Below are 15,741 nucleotides of genomic sequence, written 5' to 3'. Positions count from 1 at the left end.
AAGGGCACCAAAGTATATTATCACATAAATTTCAGTATTTCTTAAATATTGCTCACATAGCACTTTGTTTTGCATCTAACACATTTACTACATACTATTGAAATATTGTCTTTTTACTGTAAGCTCTGTGAGGGCAGGTATTATATCTTACCCAAACTGTGTGTTGCCCCAGACCTACAACTGAATGACATCAACATGGATAGAATCATTAGATCATAGATGTAAAGCTAAAAGGGACTTCATTTTCATTCCTTTTTAAAATGGAATTTTTATTGATATCTTTTATTTTGCCATAATCTAGATTTTCCTCTATATCCATTCCCCCTCCCCCTCCCCCTTCCTGAAATTTTAGAAAGAAAAAGAGGACCATTACTTTGTAAGCTAGTTGTTTTTGTTTTGTTTTTTTTTACCATGCTTCAAACATTTCCAGTTATGTTACATAGAAGAAGCAATGTAGTAAAATCCAGTAGGAAAACAACTAGATAGAGGATATGAATTCAAATCAAGGTTACTTGTATAACCTTAGGCAAGCCATTTTACTTGGGTGTCAAAAAATAAGCACAGAGTCACAGTCACATAAGCCATAGGATTTTTATTTGTTTAAATAAAGGGAAACTATCACATTGCTCAGATTACCACTTTATGCCCATATGTAATACGTTATATTGGGGCAGCTAGGTGACACAGTTGATAGAGGACTAGGCATGGAGTCTGGAAGACTCATCTTCCTGAGTTAAAATCTGGCCTCAGATACTTACTAGCTCTGTGACTCTGAGCAAATCACTTAACCCTTTTTGTCTCAGTTTCCTCATCTGTAAAATGAGCTAGAAAAAGAAATGCCAAACTGTTGTATTGTTTCCTTTTAATTAATTAGTTTTTAATGTATAAAAGTCTGTCTTCTCCTGTATTGGGGTCTAGCCCTAGGCTAAGGAAGGGTCCTGGTCCCAATTTGTTAAGTAATTGACATGCATTGCTTAATAAATCAAAATGCTTAGAAGCTCAAACTTTTGTTTGTTCAGTGATAGAAACAGTTGGCAGGATACATAATTCAAGTCCTGGGGCCTTCTCCCCCATCTCCCCCATTCCTTCTGTAACGATTGGAATGACGCCACCTGCTGGAGACTTACTGTAGACTTACTGTAGAAGAGTTCCACCCATGAAGCGAAGGTCTTTGAGGGCAAGACCAGGAGTCTTTTCTTTGGCATGAGGAAGTGACGTGGGCTAGTGGGAGGAGGAAGGAAGAGACTGGTGTTCAGTCTCGCTCTCTTTCCTTTGGACTCTGGTGGAGAGCGGAGCTAGAAATGTGCTCTCCCTTTAATAGATAGGAATCTAGGCCTTTCTCTCTCTCTTTATCAAATTCTTATTCTCCTTAATAAATGCTTAAAAGTCTAACTCTTGCTAAAGCTTATAATTTATTGGCGACCACTCATTAGATATTTTAGACAGTTTAGCTAGAATTTTAGCCCTTAACACTTCCTTTTTCCTATTGAGTTAACAGTTTAACCAGTAGAGCATGTTTCTCTCAGATAAGAACTATGGAATCCAAGCCCTAAAAGCTTATTCCCACTCCCCAAAATTTTCCTCCCTTTTCCCTGAGTCAATAGAGGTTTTCTAAAGTTAGAGAACAAAGGATTGTAAATTCTCAGGGTCTGGCTGTCCCACTGGTTGGGGGCAGCAGTGGCACCACATCTGGGGGGGGGTGGTCTACATGTTTAGAAGTGTTGTGAAGATTGTGAACCCAGATGGGGGAGGGACCTTGCATTAGATCTAGGATAAAAGGAGGGGGACTTCACTGGAACAAATGGCAGTACCCAAAAGGGGGGTAACTTGCCTTTCCTTGCAAGGTCGAGAATAAATGGCCTTCCTGCTTTGCACCAGACTGGGGGTCCTGTCTCAGTTTTTATTTCTTACACTCAGTCATTTTATCTTTCACCTGCCACAAAACTATTCTAGTATGTTTGACAAGAAAATTCCAAATGGGTCACTGGGTCATATATGATATGTAGCTGCATACTTATTCACTCACTCATTCACTCATGTACTTATGTATGTATATATATATATATGTATATCTATATCTGTACATAGACAATATTACTTTCCGCTTATTTACAGGCTCTGGTTATAGTTATGAGTTCAGCAACCTGAACAAAGTATTTGCAGGAGAGATATCCTTTTTTCTTTATTGAAAAATGTATTTTATTTTAAATTTATGAAATAAAATAAGCATGTTCATAACATAGTAGGAAAAAGATGATTTCACATGAAACTGCAAATTTATCACATACAACTTGCTATTCCTTTTAAATATATAATAAAGTTATTGTGTAACTTTTTTTTTCTTCCTTTCCTCCCTCCCCTGCCCTAGACACCTACCATTAGACACAAATGTTTGTGTATTATATATATGTGTGTGTGTGTGTGTGTGTGTGTGTATTTGTGTATAGAATCATTCTATACATCTATTTATCAGTTCTTTCTCTGGATGAAGATAGTATTTTACTTCATAGCTCCTTTGTAGTTAATTTGGGTATTTATAATATCCAAAATGACTTAATTGTTCAAAGTTGTCCTTAAAAGTATTGCTGTTACTGTATCCAACGATCTCTTGGTTCTGCTGATTTTGCTTTTTATTATTAACAAGCTTATCCATGTTTTTCTAAAATCAATGAGCCCATCAGTTCTTATAGCACAGTAGTATTCTATCACAATTTTTTTCTTTTCTTTTCTTTTTTCACATTGATGTACCACAATTTATTTTGTCATTCCCCACTAGATGGACACCTACCTTGTTTTCAGTTCTTTGCTACAACAAAAAGTACTGTTATAAATATTTGGATGCACATGGGGACTGTTTAACAATTTTAAAAGATATTTTATTTTTTTCTAATTGCATGTAAAAACAATTTTTGGGTTTTTTTACAATTTCAAGTTCCAAATTCTCTTCCATCCTTCTACCCCTCCCCCATAATCGAGAAGGCTGTTGTTGCTGTTGTTTGTCCTTGGTTGCCAAAGAGGACCATGACTTGCAGTGAACTGGATTTAAGTAAGGGAGGGCTGTGCAAAGCCACTAACCTCACTCTCTCCTCCAAAGCCATCTGGGTCCAATGGCAAGATATATATCAGGACAACTGGAGATGGCTCTGGATGTTTAAGGCAATTGGGACTTGCCAGGGGTCACACAGCTAGTAAGTGTCTGAGGTGGGATTTGAAATCAGGTCCTCCCAACTTCAGAGCCAGTGCTCTATCCAGCAATATGATAAAGGTTATACAATATGCAGTCATGCAAAACGTATTTCCATATTAGTCATGTTGTGAAAGAAAATACAGACCAAAAATATAAGAAAAATAGAATAAAAAAACAGTATGTTTTGATCTGCATTCAGATTCTGTCAGTTCTTTCTCTGGAGGTGTAGATCATTTTTGATCATACATAATTCAGAATTGTCTTGGATCTTTCTATTGCTAAGTCATTCACAGTTGGTCATCATACAATATTGTTGTTACTATGTACACTTTTCTCTTGGTTCTGCTCACTTCACTTTGCATCAGTTCATTTAAGTCTTTCCATGTTTTTCTGAGAGCATCCTGCCTGTCATTTCTTATAGCATAATAGTATTCTAACATAATCATATGACACAACTTGTTGTTCTGCCATTCCCCAATTAATGGATATTCCCTCAATTTCTGATAATTCTTTTTTTGCAGGGCAATGAGGGCTAAGTGACTTTCCCAGGGTCACACAGCTAGTAAATGACAAGTGTCTGAGGCTGTATTTGAACTCAGGTCCTCCTGAATCCAGGGCCGGTGCTTTATCCACTGTGCCACCTAGTTGCCCCCTATCCCTTCAATTTCTAATTTTTTTACTACTACAAAAAGAGCTGCTTATAAATATTTTTGTAGATATAGTTCCTTTTCCTTTTTTTTTTTCTACTCTCTTTAGGATACTGACCTAGTCCTGGTATTGCTGGGTCAAAGGGTATGCAGAATTTTATAGCCCTTTGAGCATTATTCCAAATTGCTCTCCAGAATGGTTGGATCAATTCATAACTCCACCAACAGTGCCCCAAACTTCCCAAATCCCCTCCAATATTTGTCATTTTCTTTTTCTCTAATATTAGTCAATCTGATAGGTGTAGGGTGGTAACTCAAAGTTGTTTTTATTTGCATTTCCCTAATCTATAGTGATTTATACCATTTTTTGTTTTGTTTTGTTTTGGTGGGGCAACAAGGGTTAAGTGACTTGCCCAGGGTCACACAGCTAGTAAGTGTCAAGTGTCTGAGGCCGAATTTTTAAATTTTAAATTTTTAAATTTTTTAAATTTTATTTTTTAATTAATAAAGTATTTTATTTTTTTCTGTTACATGTAAAGATAGTTCTCAACTTTTGTTTATACAAGCTTTACAATTTCAGATTTTTCTCCCCCCTCCCCTAGACAGCAGGTAATCTGATATAGGTTTTATATATGTATATATATATACATATACGTATATATACACATAATAACATTAATCCTATTTCTGCATTAGTCATGTTATAAGAGAAAAAATCAGAGCAATGATGAAAAACCTCAAAATAGAAAAAAACAACAGCACCAAAAGCAAAAGAAATAGTATGGTTCATTCAGCTTCTATACTCTGCAGTTCTTTTTTTTTTCTTGGATTTGGAGATCCTCTTCTATCATGAGTTCCCTGGAACTCTTCTGTACCATTGCATTGGTGAGAAGAATATAGTCCATCACAGTAGATCAACACTCAATGTTGATGATACTGTGTACAGTGTTCTTCTGGTTCTGCTCATCTCACTCATCATCAGCTCACGCAAGACCCTCCAGGTTTCTCTGAACTCCTCCTGCTCATCATTTCTTATAGCACAATAGTATTCCATTGTATTCATATACCACAACTTGTCCAGTCATTCCCCAATTGATGGGCACCCCCTCAACTTCCAATTCCTTGCCACCACGTGAAGAGCAGCTATAAATATTTTTGTACATGTGGGTCCCTTTCCCCTTTCCATGATTTCTTTGGGAAAAAGACCCAAAAGTGGTATTGCTGGGTCAAAGGGTATCGCCCTTTGGGCATAATTCCAAATTGCTCTCCAGAATGGCTGGATCAGTTCACAGCTCCACCAACAATGAATTAGTGTTCCAATTTTCCCACAGCTTCTCCAACATTTATTATTTTCCTTTTTTGTCATTTTAGCCAATCTGATAGGTGTCAGGTGGTACCTCAGAGTTGTTTTTATTTGCATCTCTCTAATCATTAGAGATTTAGAGCATTTTTTCATAAGGGAATAGATAGCTTTGGTTTCTTCATCAGAAAACTGCCTGTTCGTATCCTTTGACCATTTCTCAATTGGGGAACGACTTGGGTTCTTATAAATTTGATTTAGTTCCCTATATATTTTAGAGATGAGGCCTTTATCAGAAGTACTGGCCACAAAAATTGTTTCCCAGCTTTCTACCTCCCTTCTAATTTTGGATGCATTGCTTCTGTTTTTACAAAATTTTTTTAATTTAATGTAATCAAAATCATGCATTTTGCATTTTATAATATACTCTATCTCTTGTTTGGTCATAAACTATTTTCCTTTCCAAAGATCTGATAGGTAGACTATTCCTTTCTCTCCTAATTTACCTATGGTATCACCTCTTATGTCTAAATCACGTGTCCATTTTGACCTTATTTTAGTATAAGGTGTAAGATGTTGGTCTATGCCTAATTTCTGCCATACTATCTTCCAGTTTTCCCAGCAGTTTTTGTCAAATACTGAGTTCCTATGCCAGAAGCTGGAGTCTTTGGGTTTATCAAACACTACATTACTAGTGTCATTTACTACTGCATTTCCTGAGCCTAGCCTATTCCATTGATCTACCACTCTATTTTTTAGCCAGTATAACTACAGATAGTTTTGATTAGTTCATCTGAAAATTGCCTATTCATATGCTTTGACCATTTATCAACTGAGAATGACTCTTATTTCTAGAAATTTGAGAGTTCTCTATATATTTGAGAAATTAGGCCTTTATTAGAGATATTTGCTGTAAAAATTATTTTCCAGGGGCAGCTAGGTGGCACAGTGGATAGAGCACCAGCCCTGAAGTCAGGAGTACCTGAGTTCAAATCTGGCCTCAGACACTTAACACTTACTAGCTGTGTGACTCTGGGCAAGTCACTTAACCCCAATTGCCTCACTAACAAAACAAAACAAAAAAATTATTTTCCAGTTTTCTGCTTTCCTTCTAATCTTGTCTATATTGATTTTGTGCAAACCTTTTAAATTTTATGTAATCAAAACTATTCATTTTATATCCTATATTGTTTGCTTATTCATTCTTATTCTCTCTCTCTCTTCTCCCCCCACCTCCCCGCCAGTTTGGTTAGAAATTCTTCCCTTATTTATAGATCTGACAGGTCAGCTATTCCATGATCTTCTAATTTGCTTATGTTATCACCCTTTATGTCTTAATAATTTACCCAATTTGATTGTATCTTGGTATATGGTGTGAGAAATTGGTCTATACCTAGCTTTTGCCAAACTGCTTTCTGGTTTCCCTAGCAGTTTTTGTCAAATAATGAGTTCTTGTCCCAAAAGTTTAGATCTTTGCATTTATCAGACATAAGATTACTATGGTCATTTCCTAATGTGTATTGTGTATTTAATCTATTCCACTGGTTCACCACTCTATTTCTTATCCAGTACCAGATTGTTTTGATGATTACTGCTTTATAATACAGTTTGAAATCTGTACTGCTAGGTTACCTTACTTCACATTTTTTTTTCATGAATTACCTTGATATTCTTTACCTTTTGTTCTTCCAGATCAACTTTGTTATTATGTTTTCTAGTTGTATAAAATAATTTTTGGTAGTTTGATTGGTATGGCAGTAAATAAGTATATTGATTTAGGCTTACATTTCGAATGGGCATCTCATTCTGGTGATAGTTCTGGTCTGGGAGATAGGCTCCATCAGTAAGAACAGAGCAATCATGAGGAATCCTTTTCTCTGGTAACAGGAAAAAAAGGTAGCTGAGTTTTCTATTCCTTTAGATGATAGTTAACAACAAGATTCATTATAAAACATTTAGGGTTTTCCTGCCGTGGTCAGAAGAATTTGCCATGAAAGGAAGGGGGACACAGACCACTCAAAACTGTTCTATTAGACCTGTGCTCCCTAAATCATACTATTTTAGGAATTACAGGACAAAATGCCTTCAGCTCTGGTTGGTTTGGGAAATCCCAGATATCTTTTTGAAACAGCCAATTCATGTAACAGAATTACATATCTTTAGCACAATGTCTGGCAGATAGTAGCTCCTTAATAAATGCTAGTTGACTGACAATATTTCACATTATCCAAGCGTATGATGTAAAAAAAAAGAGAGAGAACTTTCTTGCTTAGAAGAGAAACAATTCAATGGGGAAACTAATTCAGGAGGCTCCTGCCATTACCTTCTCAGTAATCTACTCCCACCTGTATGACCATTAAATTTGGAAATGCAAAAGCATCACTTCCTATTAGCAGGTCAAGGCATTTTCCTTTGAATGGAAGACTACTGACTTAACAATTGTTTTAAACAGTTTTAGCCAGATTCAAACAGAGCAAATCAAAATTATAGTTCTGGGGCAGCTAGATGGTGCAGTGGATAAAGCACTGGCCCTGGATTCAGGAGTATCTGAGTTCAAATCCGGCCTCAGACACTTAACACTTACTAGCTGTGTGACCCTGGGCAAATCACTTAAACCCAATTGCCTCACTTAAAAAAAAAATTATAGTTCTAAGAGCTTCTATCTCATACAACAGGTTTCACTGCTTACAACTCAGAGCAGATTACAGTTGCACAATAAGTGATAATTATTGGAAAATATTAACCCTTTGTGCTTATTAGGTATATGCAAGGCCTTTCTAAATGGCATATTTGTATATAAAATCTATAAACCCTCTACTTTGAAAAATCCTTGTAAGATATACCTCCAAAGGGGTAGTTAGGTGGCGCAGTGGATAGAGCACTGGCCCTGGATTCAGGAGGACCTGAGTTCAAATCCGGCCTCAGACACTTAACGCATACTAGCTGTGTGACCCTGGGCAAGTCACTTAACCCCAATTGCCTCACCAAAAAACAAACAAACAAACAAAGTTATACCTCCAAAATCCCTACTAGGATATTTTAGCATTAAAAAATACAATAAAAATTCACTTTCTTCTTAATTTGGATATCTGCATTAAAAGATTACACCTGAATCACAAAGTTAGATTTTCTTTAGTTTCCAATGCAAGATGGAGAAGGAAAAATCCTTTCTTCTTATCTCTGTAGACATTAACTAGAAATAACTGGGAATGCAGAGATAAGGCTATATCCTTTTAAAACTTTGAAACTTTTAATTTTTAAAAGTCTTCTTTCCATTGCTTAATCAGACCCTGGGAAAAAAATTCTTTCTGGGTGACCATGACATAAAATACACATACTGCTGACTTGTCCAAACTTTGACTGAGTTTGACTCACTTTGTTTATAACAGTTTGAATTTCCTCTAAGGCTAAAACGATTGAACTAAATTTCCTTTTCATCATTACTTCTCTTTTAGACAAGAAATAAAGAGACAATAGTAAACAGTGAGCTTCAACACAGTTGATAAAAAGGAAAATTAGACACAGAGTCTACTAAAGGGTACCTGTTTTACCAAGGCTTAATGGGAACAAAAACTGCTTGTGCTCTGGTACTTGCCACAGGAGGAATGGGACAACAGAGTAGTTGGACTTAGAGTGCCACTGTCGTTCACTTTTCACAAGTTTAAATCTTGATCACTTGGCAGCAGATGCTCAGAGAATATCTCAGTTGAACCTCCAAATTGTCAGAAGTCAGGTACTGAGTCTGTTGCATAAATCAAGATATTTTAATTGTTTAAAGAAGAAAAAAAGAGTCAGATTGCTCTGAGCACTGTTCCAATTCTACATGATACAGCTTGATTAAGTAATAGTGGCGAAATGTCAAGAAAGTTACAGGATTTTGCCATTTCTGTGTTCACACTGTAATTCTGCAATATCTATAATTTAAATTCTAAAGTATTTTCCCTCATAAGAGTCCTTGAAATTTCCTAAGAATATACTTTTCAAATTAAATTTGTCAGTTGCTCTAAAATGGAATTTGCCTTGTTTTTCCTCTTCCTAGCATTTAGGCTCTTTATAAGTGGTCTAATGATCTAAAATTAAAAGTATCAAGGTATAACTAAAGGCTCAAAAACATATGTCGTATATTATGTCTCATTTTTCAAAGTTTGTACTTTAAAATAACATTTAGTTAATTCAAAAAATTAAATTGAGTTAAATTTTGGTGTCTTTAGTTTGTCTTAAAAAAGTTCCCCGAGAGAATTTTCTGCCACATTGGATGTATAAATGCATCCTTCTTTAGCCTCAAATCAATAAATAGTTAGCCACTTCAACTCTACAATGTCCTCTTTTTTGGAGTCCTTTTCCCTCTTTTACAGTCTACAATGAGACATATGCATTCCTAAAAGTCACCTCACAATGCAAAAACAAATAATAAAAACCATAGAACTTATGGGAAATACAGGGTGGGGCTATAACACGAATTGACATAAAAAGATAGGAACTTAATCATTGTATATGTTAAATAGTTAAGAATAAATAGTGATAACATGTATGTCCTTGGCTGCTTGGGAAGCCAATACACATTTATGTAGTACTTACTTACTATGTGCCAGGCACTGTGCTAAGTGATTTACAAATATTATCTGATTTGATCCTCAAAATAATTCTGTGAAATAGGTTCTTTAATGATCTCCATTTTACATTTGAGGAAACCAAAGCAAACATGTTAAGTGATTTGCCCAGGGTCAAATAGCTAGGAAGTATCTGGGGCTGGATTTGAACTCAGGTCTTCCCTAACTCCAGACCCAGCATTCTATCCACTGTGCCACTGTAAAAAACATTAATTATTAGCTATTTAGCTAATCTGGAAAATTATATGATTTTGGACTTATGAAAAATTATAATTATTCAAAAAATTATAAGCTTAGAGAAATTATAATTGGGCTGTAAGTCTTGCCGCAGTCACCATTCAAACGTAGAAATATTTTTGATGACTAGCCTAATTTGGGGGGACTAATCTATGGAGGACTAATCTGATTGGGTACTTAATCTGGGACTCTTGACTCACTGGCTATCTGACTGCTATTAATTTAATATGGGCCGTTTATAAAGTTCCACCACTCTGCTCCACTCCCAAACTGATAAGCAAAGGATTAAGAAGCCTCTCAACTAAATAATCAAAGCAGAGTTTATTTATGAGATACTATTAAAAATTATGAATACAGGGAAATAAAATGTACAACCTGACTGCATTACAGTGCGTCTCTTTCCACTGTGTCTCTTTCCCACCTGCTGCACCTGGACCTTCTTTAATACAATAAGGGCCTTAGCCGCCTCTTGCCTTAGGGCACTCAGGTCCTTTATTCTAACTCCCAGCCTATTTCACTTTGTAAATCCCCCTGCTTCTAACTTTCCTTTCCTTACTGCCACCGCTGAACCCCTGTGTTTCTCTCTCACTGACCTTCTGTCTGTCTGCTCCATCAGTCTGCCCTTCAGCCTCTCTTTTCTCTTCTCCTAGTTCTTTATTCTTCTCCTACATCCTTGTAGCCCTCGTCTCTCATCTGCCGTCCATTCTGATCTCATCAGCTGCCCCCCTCTAATCCCTCTATCTTGTCCGTCCTCCAGTTCTCCCGAGTCCTTGTAGCCCCCCTGTCTGTCTTCTTCCAACCTTTGCCGTCTCGTCAGCCGCCCCCGAGTCTAACTCCCAGGTCTATATATACCTTTTCTTCTCTCCACTCAAATCTTGGGGCTTCCTGCGCCCCCACAGACCAAGCTAATCCTCCAGCCAGGGCTGTGGCTGGTGGTGGTGGGGTTGCGCTCGAGCCTCACGTGCTACACCAGAGCCCAGCCTGGACAAACCCAGGATCTCTCGGATACCTCCGCTCAGGTCTGAGGGAGCTGGGGGCTTTTTTTCCCCCAGCTGTCTGACCTGGCATCTTGTATAGCCCACAGGGCTTTTTGGCTCAGCTGAAGCAGAGGGGGAGGGGCACCAGCACCTCCCACATAGAAGAGACCCTGAGGGCCTAAGGCTTTCTGATCTCAGCCTAAAGGTAGGGTCCCCAAATCAAAATAAATTTCCACACCACCTAGCTTCTACCTCTGAGAAGTCCATAACTTTAGGTGGTGTGCATAGTGGGCCTCAGTCATGGCAGAAGGTGGGAAAAGGAGGTGTGGAGTGGTGTGGCTCTCATTTGCCCACAGCTCCTACTGTACCAGATGATATAACAATAAATATGGAACTTAAGTTTGGGATGTCAAATGAGTGGATGTGGAGGTGTTCTTGTTTTATAAAAGCTCTTGAGGGAGGGGATGGAAAAGGTAGTGAAGGAAAGGCAGTGACTCACCTGAGCTCTCCCCCAAACCCTTCCAAATACCTTTAAATAATGCCATAAGACAATTCCTGGAGCAACAGGACCCACAAAAGGACAGCATGAAATAATTTTCTAGCCAAAGACTACATAGAAGGTCAGCAGGAAAGCTCTGTTGCATCCAGGTGAGAGTGGGGCACAGTCCAGTGCAGGCAGTGCCAGCAAAGACCAGGGTCCAGCAAACCAGGCCAAGGCCTTGGGAGCCAATGAATCAGCAACAGCAGGAATTGCTTTTGAAATTCTCAGCTCACAGATGGTAAGAGGGTTGAACAACTGGCCAGAAGGAAATTACAGGGTTCTCTTTACTTTCAGTGAGGCAGGACCTGTTGCTTTGTCCATAATCTGATCCAGGTTGCAGTCCTGCGGGGAGTCCCAGGGCAAGGTAGGAACACTAGCAGCCTCAGTTGAATGGGGACCCTCCTCACAGTTCAGGGAAGAAAAGAGTACTTGCAGTCTCTCACAGACCAGAGCATAGGCCAAGAGAGTAGTAAACACACTTCTCCTTAGATCATACAACCATGGAAGAACTGAAAACTTACAGGTGCCTAGAAGTATCTCCTACATGGGAAGATGATACTTGGAAACTCATAAGAACTTTCTCATTATTAGGGCAGTTGGAAGGAGTATATATAGAAAGAGGGCACAGATGTGAGTTGAATATGAAGGAATGAAATCTAAAAAAATTAAAATTAAGGGGGGAGAAAGGGAAAGGATGAGGTAGAATGGGGTAAAAAAAGGTTTTTATAGGGAGGTGAAGATGAGGGAGGTGAGGGGGAGTGAGTATACCATACTCTCACATCAGAATTGGCTCAAAGAGGGAATAACATACACACTCAGTTGTTTATAGAAATCTATCTTACCTTCAGGAAAGTAGGAGGAGAAAGGGATAAAAGAAGGAGCGTGACAGAAGGAAGGACAGATTGGGAAGGGAGTAGTCAGAAGCAAGACACTTTTGAGGAGGGACAGGGTGAAAGGAGTGAGAATAGATTAAATAGGGTGTGTGGGGGAAGGATGGAGGGAAATACAGTTAGCAATAGTAACTGTGGAAAAAATTTTTAAAGCCAGTTTCTCTGAATACAAATCATTCCTCAATTGATATATGGTCAAAAGATATGAAGTTTTCCAATGAGGTAGTCAAAGCTTGCTATAGCCATGTAGAAGGAAATGCTCTAACTCACTATTGACTGGAGAGATGTGAATTGAAACAATTCTGAAGTACTACCTCATACCTATTAGTTTGGCTAATGGGACAGAGGAGGAAGATGACAAATGTTGGAGGGAAAGTGAGACATTAATGAATTGTTGGTGGAGTTGTGAACTGATTCAACCATTCTGTAAAGCAATTTAGAACTATACCTAAAGAGCTATAGAATTGCGCATGCATACTCTTTGACCTAGCAATGCCACTGCTAAGTCTGCATCTGAGAAAAGATAAAAAACAAGGATGAAAGAGACCTGTATGTGCAAGAATATTTATAGTAGCTCTTTTCTGGTAGCAAAGAATTGGAAATTGAGGGGATACCCATCAACTGGGTAATGGCTTAACAAATTGTGGTATGTGATTGTGATGGAATACCATTGTGCTTTAAGAAATGATGAGCAGGATGTTTTCAGAAAAACCTGGAAAGACTTACATGAGCTATTGCGATGTGAAATGTACTGTGTACAAAGTAATAGCATTATTGTAAGATGATCAGTTGTGAATGATTTAGCTGTTCTCAGCAATACAATGATCCAAAAGAACTCTGAAGGACTTATGATGAAAAATGCTATGTATCTGCAGAGAAACAAATGCTGTCTCTATACAGATTGAAGGATACTGGCTTTTTTTAACTTTATTTTTCTTAAGATTTTTGGTCTGTTTTTTTCACAACATAACTAATATGGGAAAGTTTCGAATGACTACACATGTATAATCTATATCTAATTGCTTGCCTTCTCTATAGGGGGAGGGGAGGGAAGAAGGGAAAGAATTTGCAACTCAAGGTTTTAGAGATAAATGTTAAAGATTGTTTTGCACGTAATTGAGGAAAATAACATACTAAAATAATAGTTTTTTAAAAAAGAAAAAAGCTCACAAATACAGAGGAATAGCAAAACACAACTGTGTGTGCATGTATGCTTTTTGTGTATTCCTATTTGGCTCAATTCAGCTGGATGCATTTTTCAGTATTCACCTAGGATTTCTGGCAGACAAAATAGCACATAAGCGAATGTGGAATTCAAGTTATGCTCAAGTAGTTCCCTAATATATCAATTGCATTGGAATAAATTGAGTTTTCAAAATAAATGCTATAGTAAAATTGACTATTGCCACTCATCTCTTGCCAAACATCCATACTGGACCACCTCTCACTAGCTGCTGAAAGCAACAGAAAGAAGTCTCATAACCATATGGATTAGATACACTTTAAATTCATGGAATTTAACGTAGACTGGGCTGTCACTGAAGCAAATTGGTCCTTTTATTTCTCCCAAATTGATTTTCTATCTCACTCCCCACTTAACTATTCCAAACCTTCTTTTCTTTCCTTAAACCTTCCACAGCTCTCCCTTGTACCCCACTCCCTCAGCTGAGGAACTTGACTTTCAAATTAGTGAGGCCATTAATATAACCCAAGTCATTCTCCTATTCTCTTAATCTCAAAACCCCTTGTGACATAATTTTCCACTTTCTCTCCAGTCTCTGACAATGAGGTGGCCCTTCTGCTCAGGAAGGCCAACACCTCTGCTTGTGTATTTTATCCCATCTTCTCCAGAAGATTTCAGCAATCATTTCCCTTCTCTTTTGGATCAAGTGAAAGGTTTTTTTATTTTTTTGTTTTTGGTGAAGCAATTGGGGTTAAGTGACTTGCCCAGGGTCACACAGCTAGTAAGTGTCACATGTCTCAGGTCGGATTTGAACTCAGGTCCTCCTGACTCCAGGGCCAGTGCTCTATCCACTGCACCTCCTAGCTGCCCCTCCCTTCTCTTTTGAATCTTCAGCTTCTCCCTATCTAGTGGGTTCCTTCCCTTTTGCCTTCAAACTTACTCAGGTCTCCTCCACCCTTAAAAAAACTTCACCTCTCCTCTATTTCTCATTAAAAAAAAATTTTTTTTAAAGCATGAAGTCACCATGACCTCTTTACTCATTTGCTCCCCACCCTTCTGCAATCTGGCTTTGGACTTCATTACTTCAACTGAAATTTATCTTTCCATAACTATCACTGATCCCTTCATTGCTAAATGTAATGAATGGTCTTTCCTCAGTCCTCATCCTTCTTGACCTCTTTCCTCCTCATCTTTGTCTCCTGACTTCCCTGGCAAGCCCCAGCTAAAATCCCACCTTCTATAGGAGGTCTTTTCTGATCCACCTTAATTCTTATGCTTCCCTTTGTCGATTATTTCCCATATATCTGATATATGGCTTGTTGGCAAATAGTTGTTTGCATGTTGTTTCCCCAATCAGACTATGAGCTCTTTTAAGAGCAGGAACTACCTTCTGCCTTTCTTTGTATCCCCACTGTGCATTTAGCACAGTGGCTAGGACACAGTGTACTTAATCAATCTTTACTGACTATCTTTTGTATTTGACACAGTTAACTAACTTTCTCTTACTAGATACTGGCTTCTATCTGAATTTTCATAAGACCTTTTTTTTTTTTTGGTTTCTCCTATCTGCCTTGACCACCTCTCAGTCTCCTTTGTTATCTCTTTATTCACATTAAGCCCTCTAATTGTGGGTGTTTCAGGGCCACAGCTTGAACTGGCTCAGGCGATGGTATGTTGGTAAATGTTTAACAAGCTGTTCTCTGAGGGGAAAAAAAAAGTGCTCTTGAAACTGTTAAGTTGAATCTGAATTATTAACATTTTCTCCATCACTTTCTTAAGTCTAGGCAGTCTGCAAAACAATAAATCGAGCCCTGATCTGTAGCGTTTGCCACTTTCCAAGGTGAAAGTGCTCACAATGAAAAGTCAACACAGGCTGCTACTTTGATCCGGCTTTATTTAACATTGCACTAGTGGGTCCTGGGTTGCCTTCTCTCTCTCTATGGTCTCTTTCTTGGTAATCTCATCAGTTCCCATGGGTTTAACTGTCACCTCTACATAGATGTCTCAGATGTATACTTTGTATCACCCCAAAAGTCCTTATTAAAGTTATTAAAGCTTAAAACTGCACTGTGACTTTGGAGACCCCCCTGTGTAAATCCATCCCCAATTCTCCCCAAGCTTCAGAACTGTATCACTAGTTGGTCTATTGGACATTTTAAACTAGATGTT

This window comes from Dromiciops gliroides, chromosome 3, assembly GCF_019393635.1.
Source record: "Dromiciops gliroides isolate mDroGli1 chromosome 3, mDroGli1.pri, whole genome shotgun sequence".
NCBI classification, from domain to species: Eukaryota; Metazoa; Chordata; class Mammalia; order Microbiotheria; family Microbiotheriidae; genus Dromiciops; species Dromiciops gliroides.
This window is presented reverse-complemented; position numbering follows the sequence as displayed.